Below are 8,020 nucleotides of genomic sequence, written 5' to 3'. Positions count from 1 at the left end.
AGAAATTATATAGAGTGGCGCCTCGGTGGCTCAGTGGGTTAAGCCAATGCCTTCAGCTCGGGTCATGATCTCAGGGTCCTGGGATAGAGTCCCACATGGGGCTCTGCTCAGCAGGGAGCCTGCTTCCCCTTCTCTCTCTCTGCCTGCCTCTCTGCCTACTTGTGATCTCTCTCTGTCAATAAATAAATAAAATCTTTAGGTAAAAAAAGAAATTATATAGATATAATTGCAATTAGATCTTTAATTCCAAAGTGCAGTTTGTTAAACCATTATGAAATATTTCTAATTAAGTAAATTCATAGTTGGTGGCAGGCAGATGATGATAATTAGAAAGATGATAGAGATGGTGATACATGATAGATAGATGATAGACAAAAGGGCTATTTAATTTAGAAAATACAACAACCAATGCCTGATGCCACATTTAGGATATAAGTGCTGAACTTTTATTTTGAATGAAAATAAATATATGATTGAAAATTTAACATTCTTATTTCATAAATGCAAAAGCTTTTTCAAGAAATGAACTCATGAAGCTTTTTGAATATACCTTTAAAATAAAATTTTGATTTTTCAACCAAATTTTATGTATTTTAAAGTTTAAAGGACCATATTACAGGGGGAAAAAAGCCTACAGTTGAGCATAAATAGAAATAAAGGAAGCAACAGTAATTCACACTGAACAAACCACGGGTAATAATCTAAGATACAGAAATAATTAGTGTGTGACTCTTTAAACTGTCATGTTCTGATCACTGATCTGTCCAATGAGATATATTCTTTTACTTTTTTTAAAGATTTTATTTATTTACTTGACTGAGATCACAAATAGGAGAGAGGTAGGCAGAGAGGGGGAAGGCAGGCTCCCTGCTCAATGTGGAGCTTGATCCCAGGACCCTGGGGTCATGATCTGAGCTGAAGGCAGAGACTTTAACCCACTGAGCCACCCAGGTGCCCCATGAGATATATTCTAAAGAGCAAAGGGATGAAACACCTTTTTTTTTAATTTTTTATTTCTTTTCAGTGTAACAGTATTCATTGTTTTTGCACCACATTGTTTTTTTTTTTAATTTTTTATTTTTTCAGCATAACAGTATTCATTATTTTTGCACCACACCCAGTGCTCCATGCAATCCGTGCCCTCTACAATACCCACCACCTGGTGCCCCCAACCTCCCACCCCCCACCCCTTCAAAATTCTCAGATCGTTTTTCAGAGTCCATAGTCTCTCATGGTTCACCTCCCCTTCCAATTTCCCTCACTCCCTTCTCCTCTCCATCTCCCCTTGTCCTCCATGCTATTTGTTATGCTCCACAAATAAGTGAAACCATATGATAATTGACTCTCTCTGCTGGACTTATTTCACTCAGCATCATCTCTTCCACTCCCGTCCATGTTGCTACAAAACTTGGGTAGTCATCCTTTCTTTTTTCTTTTTTTTTTTTTTACAGCTTTATAAACATATATTTTATCCCCAGGGGTACAGGTCTGCGATTCGTCAGGTTTACACACTTCACAGCACTCACCATAGCACATACCCTCCCCATATCCATAACCCCACCCCCCTCTCCCTACCCCCTCCCCCCCATCAACCCTCAGTTTGTTTTGTGAGATTAAGAGTCACTTATGGTTTGTCTCCCTCCCAATCCCATCTTGTTTCATTTACTCTTCTCCTACCCCCTCAACCCCCCATGTTGCATCTCCTCTCCCTCATATCAGGGAGATCATATGATAGTTGTCTATCTCCGATTGACTTATTTCGCTAAGCATGATACCCTCTAGTTCCATCCACGTCATCGCAAATGGCAAGATTTCATTTCTTTTGATGGCTGCATAGTATTCCATTGTGTATATATACCACATCTTCTTTATCCATTCGTCTGTAGATGGACATCTAGGTTCTTTCCATAGTTTGGCTATTATAGACATTGCTGCTATAACCATTCGGGTGCACGTGCCCCTTTGGATCACTACGTCTGTATCTTTAGGGTAAATACCCAGCAGTGCAATTGCAGGGTCATAGGGTCAAGATCAAAAGCTTTTGCACAGCAAAGGAAACAGTGAACAAAACCAAAAGACAACTGACAGAATGGGAGAAGATATTTGCAAATGACATATCAGATAAATGGCTAGTGTCCAAAATCTATAAAGAACTTAGCAAACTCAACACCCAAAGAACAAACAATCCAATCAAGAAATGGGCAGAGGACATGAACAGATATTTCTGCAAAGAAGACATCCAGATGGCCAACAGACACATGAAAAAGTGCTCCACATCACTCGGCATCAGGGAAAAAAATCAAAACCACCATGAGATATCACCTCACACCAGTCAGAATGGCTAAAATTAACAAGTCAGGAAATGACAGATGCTGGCGAGGATGCGGAGAAAGGGGAACCCTCCTACACTGTTTGGGGAATGCAAACTGGTGCAACCACTCTGGAAAACAGCATGGAGGTTCCTCAAAATGTTGAAAATAGAACTGCACCACATTGTTTTTGCCACACCCAGTGCTCCATGCAATCTGTGCCCTCTCTAATACCCACCACCTGGTTTCCCCATCCTCCCATCCAACGCCCTTCAAAACCCTCAGGTTGTTTTTTGAGTCCATAGTCTCTCATAGTTCACCTCCCCTTCCAATTTCCCTCAACTCCCTTCTCCTCTCCATCTCCCCTTGTCCTCCATGCTATTTGTTATGCTCCACAAATAAGTGAAACCCTATGAAATTGACTCTCTCTGCTTGACTTATTTCACTCAGCATAATCTTTTCCAGTCCCGTCCATGTTGCTACAAAAATTGGGTATTCATCCTTTCTGATGGAGACATAATACTCCAGATGTATATGAACCACATCTTCCTTATCCATTTGTCCGTTGAAGGGCATGTTGGCTCTTTCCACAGTTTGGTGACAGTAGCCATTGCTGCTATAAACGTTGGGGGTACAGATGGCCCTTCTTTTCACTACATCTGTATCTTTGGGGTAAATACCCATAGTGCAATTGTAGGGTCATAGGGAAGCTCTATTTCTAATTTCTCAAGGAATCTCCACACTGTTCTCCAAAGTGGCTGCACCAACTTGCATTCCCACCAACAGTGGAAGAGGGTTCCCCTTTCTCCACATCCTCTCCAACACATGTTGTTTCCTGTCTTGGCAATTTTGGCCATTCTAACTGGTATAAGGTGGTACCCCAATGTGGTTTTAATTTGAGTCTCCCTGATGGCTAATGATTATGAACATTTTTTCATGTGTCTGATAGACATTTGTATGTCTTCACTGGAGAAGTGTCTGTTCATATCTTCTGCCCATTTTTTTATGTGATTGTCTGTTTTGTGTGTGTTGAATACGAAAGGGAAATTAGAGAATCAATTCCATTTACTATAGCACCAAGAATCATAAGATACCTGGGAATAAACCTAACCAAAGAGGTAAAGGAACTGTACTCTAGGAACTACAGAACACTCATGAAAGAAATTGAAGAAGACACAAAAAGATGGAAGCCCATTCCATGCTCTTGGATCAGAAGAATAAACATTGTTAAAATGTCTATACTGCCTAGAGCAATCTATATTTTTAATGCCATTCTGATCAAAATTCCACCAGTATTCTTCAAAGAGCTGGAGCAAATAATCCTAAAATTTGTATTGAATCAGAAGAGACCTTGAATCGCTAAGGAAATGTTGAAAACCAAAATAAAACTGGGGGCATCACAGTACCTGATTTCACCTTTACTACAAAGCTATAACCACCAAGACAGCATGGTACTGGCATAAAAACAGGCACATAGACCAGTGGAACAGAGATAGAGAGCCCAGATATGGACCCTCAACTCTATGGTCAAATAATCTTTGACAAAACAGGAAAAAATATACAATGGAAAGAAGACAGTCTCTTCAATAAATGGTGCTGAGAAAACTGGACAGCTATATGTAGAAGAATGAAACTCGACCATTCTCTTACACCATACACAAAGATAAACTCGAAATGAATAAAATATCTCAACGTGAGACAGGAATCCATCAGAATCCTAGAGGAGAACATAGGCACTAACCTCTTCCATATCAGCCACAGCAACTTCTTTCAAGATATGTCTCCAAAGGCAAAGGAAACAAAAGTGAAAATGAACTTTTGGGATTTCATCAAGATCAAAAGCTCTGCACAGCAAAGGAAACAGTCAACAAAACAAAGAGGCAACCCACAGAATGGGAGAAGATATTTGCAAATGACAGTACAGACAAAAGGTTGAAATCCAGGATCTATAAAGAACTTCCCAAACAACACACACAAAAAACATATAGTTATATCAAAAAATGGGCAGAAGATATGAACAGGCACTTTTCCAATGAAGACATACAAATGGCTATCAGACACATGAGAAAATGTTCACCATCACTAGCCATCAGGAGATTCAAATTAAAACCACATTGGGATACCACCTTACACCAGTTAGAATGGCTAAAATTAACAAGACAGGAAACAACGTGTGTTGGAGAGGATGTGGAGAAGGGGAAACCTCTTCCACTGTTGGTGGGAATGCAAGTTTGTTCAGCCACTTTGGAGAACAGTGTGGAGATTCCTTAAGAAATTAAAAATAGAGCTTCCCTATGACCCTGCAACTGCACTACTGGGTATTTACCCCAAAGATACAGATGTGGTGAAAAGAAGGGCCATCTGTACCCCAATGTTTAGAGCTCAATGGCCACGGTCGCCAAACTGTGGAAGGAACCAAGATGCCCTTCAACGGACGAATGGATAAGGAAGATGTGGTCCATTTACACTATGGAGTATTATACCTCCATCAGAAAGGATGAATACCCAAATTTGTAGCAACATGGACAGAACTGGAAGAGATTATGCTGAGTGAAATAAGTCAAGCAGAGAGAATCAATTATCATATGGTTTCACTTATTTGTGGAGCATAACAAATAACATGGAGGACATGGGAGATGGAGGGGAGAATGGAGTTGAGGGAAATTGGAAGGGGAGGTGAACCATGAGAGACTATGGACTCTGAAAAACAACCTGGGGGTTTTGAAGAGGCAGGGGGTGGGAGGTTGGGGGAGCCAGGTGGTGGGTATTAAGGAGGGCACGTATTGCATGGAGCAGTGGGTATGTTGCAAAAACAATGAATTCTGTTTTGCTGGAAATAAATTTTTTTAAAAAGGTGTAATAGAAAACAAACAAACAAACAAACAAAAAACAACAACAAAAAAAAACCATTATGAGCTAAATAGACCTGACTGACCCTTGTAGAACACCCCACTGAACAAATAATAATATACCTCTTCCAAGTGCACACAGAACATTCATCAAGACAGATGATATTCTGGGCCATAATGAAAGCATCAGTAAATGTTTAAAGAATTTAAGTCATACAAAGTATTTTTTCAGATCACAATTAGAAATTAAACATTTCCAGAAAAACCTCAAATATTAACTAAATAGCATAACTCTCATGCATATCAAAGGAGAAATCAGAAGAGAAATAAGTATTTTGTGTGTTCAAACCACTTTATTGAAGTATTACTGACATACAAAGAGGTGTATGTATTTAATGAATTAAGCTTGATGAGTTTGGAAATTTAAAAAATTAAGAAAAAAGATTATGAAAAAATTGAGTAGGGGATATTTAGTTTCTTTTTCACAGTGGTACAATGATCAATTCTGTAAATTGTTTGTTTACTCTAGGTTTACTCAAGTGTGGCATTGAAGAAAATGATACTGAGGCATCTCACTGTAGGAGAAACAAATTACAGTCATTTCTTAAGTAACCTGAATAGTGTATATTAGAATTGAAAGTTTTAGTATGAATTCATTACACACATGCACACACACACACACACACACACACAGAGAGTCTTCTGAGAAGACTTTTAAGCAATAACACACCCACAGAACTAATGCCCATATTGGTTTTTATCTATCATTAACTAAAAGGAGCCTGGGGTCCTTGGAGAAATGAAATGACAGTAGGACTGATCAAGGAAAGTATAAGAGAGTTAAAATCACCTTGTTGTAGAGAAGTACCCAAAAATTAAGAGGACATATAAGCAAAATTCAGAATCCAATTACAATAAGTTCCCACTCAACATTATTTGTGTAATTTGGATGTCAAATAAGTGATGACATTAATAAATTACAACTTATTGAGTAAAATGAGTATCCTTGAATCAATATTGCTTCCACAGTAAATGAATAATACACATGGGAGAAAAGAAAGACCATTTTTAGAGTAAAATATACTTAACTACCAATATAGAAGTGATGATTAAGCTAGGAAATCATCAATGAATGCTAAAGCTAGTGGATGAAAGTTTCATGAGAAAGAGGATAGTTATACAGTCTCAAAATATCTCCAAATAATTTCCTTTTTTTTATTTCGTTTCAGCGTAACAGAATTCATTGTTTTTGCACCACACCCAGTGCTCTATGCAATACGTGCCCTCCTTAATACCCACCACCTGGATCCCCCAACCTCCCACGCCCCGCCCCTTCAAAACCCTCAGATTGTTTTTCAGAGTCCATAGTCTCTCATGATTCACCTCCCCTTCCAATTTCCCTCAACTCCCTTCTCCCCTCCATCTCCCCATGTCCTCCATGTTATTTGTTATGCTCCACAAATAAGTGAAACCATATGATAATTGACTCTCTCTGCTTGACTTATTTCACTCAGCATCATCTCTTCCAGTCCCATCCATGTTGCTACATAAGTTGGGTATTCATCCTTTCTGATGGAGGTATAATACTCCATAGTGTAAATGGACCACATCTTCCTTATCCATTCGTCCGTTGAAGGGCATCTTGGTTCTTTCCACAGTTTGGTGACTGTGGCCATTGCTGCTATAAACATTGGGGTACAGATGGCCCTTCTTTTCACCACATCTATATCTTTGGGATAAATACCCAGTAGTGCAGTTGCAGGGTCATAGGGAAGCTCTATTTTTAATTTCTTAAGGAATCTCCACACTGTTCTCCAAAGTGGCTGCACCAAATTGCATTCCCCCAAGAGTAGAAGAGGGTTCCCCTTTCTCCACATCCTCTCCAACACACGTTGTTTCCTGTCTTGTTAATTTTAGCCATTCTAACTGGTGTAAGGTGGTATCTCAAATAATTTCTTATTATTACATGGAGAAAATAGTAACTTTGCAGTTGAGAGAGATTTGAAAGAGTCCACCTTAGGCCAGTGATCAGTTATCAATACCAGTGGGAAAATCAGCGTTATATGGCTCTTGAAAAAGTGGACTAAGAAGGATCTATCCTAATTTCTGTTTTATTCTTGAGAAACAAACAAACATCAGTTTGACCTTGAAGAAAAGTTGGATGAGCTTGAGTAACATGCCTTCTTCAAAAATCTCAAGACAGTAAGGTGAAATATAGTCTGAGGAGCTGTTCTAGATTAACAGAGGTAAACAGAAATGAGAACTAAATGAAGTGTATAATCATGCATTATGCTGAATTTTAGAGGGAATAAAAAGATATAAAACATCACTTGGAAAAATTTATAAAATTTTAATATGGACTATGGATTATATAATATGTCAATGTCAGATTTTCTAATTCTGATCATTATACTTTGTGTATATAATGTCATGATCTTATTAGGAAATATACCCTGAGATAAATAAGTAACACAATGTCTAATTTATTATCAAATGGTTTAGAAAGTATATATATGCATATATGCATATATATGCTTAGCAAAAGAGATTCTTTAGCCATTCATCTGCTGAAGGACATCTTGGCTCTTTCCACAGTTTGGCAATTGTGGACATTGCTGCTATGAACATTGGGGTATATGGCCCTTCTTTTCACTACAGCTGTATCCTTGGGGTGAATACCAGTAGTGCAATTGCAGAGTCATAGGGTAGATAATGTCCAAATAAAGGAAAAATAAAAGCACACCTCCACTTAACATAATGTGACAAAATCTCTTGTGCATCTTAACCTACCGCTCAAAAGAGGAGACACAAAATCCCAATCACTTTACCCTTTTGGTGTTTGGATGATATGCATTCCTGTTC

This window comes from Lutra lutra, chromosome 8 (genome assembly GCF_902655055.1).
Source record: "Lutra lutra chromosome 8, mLutLut1.2, whole genome shotgun sequence".
Taxonomy (NCBI): domain Eukaryota; kingdom Metazoa; phylum Chordata; class Mammalia; order Carnivora; family Mustelidae; genus Lutra; species Lutra lutra.
The sequence above is the reverse complement of the archived record's forward strand: the minus strand, read 5'-3'. Positions refer to the sequence as shown.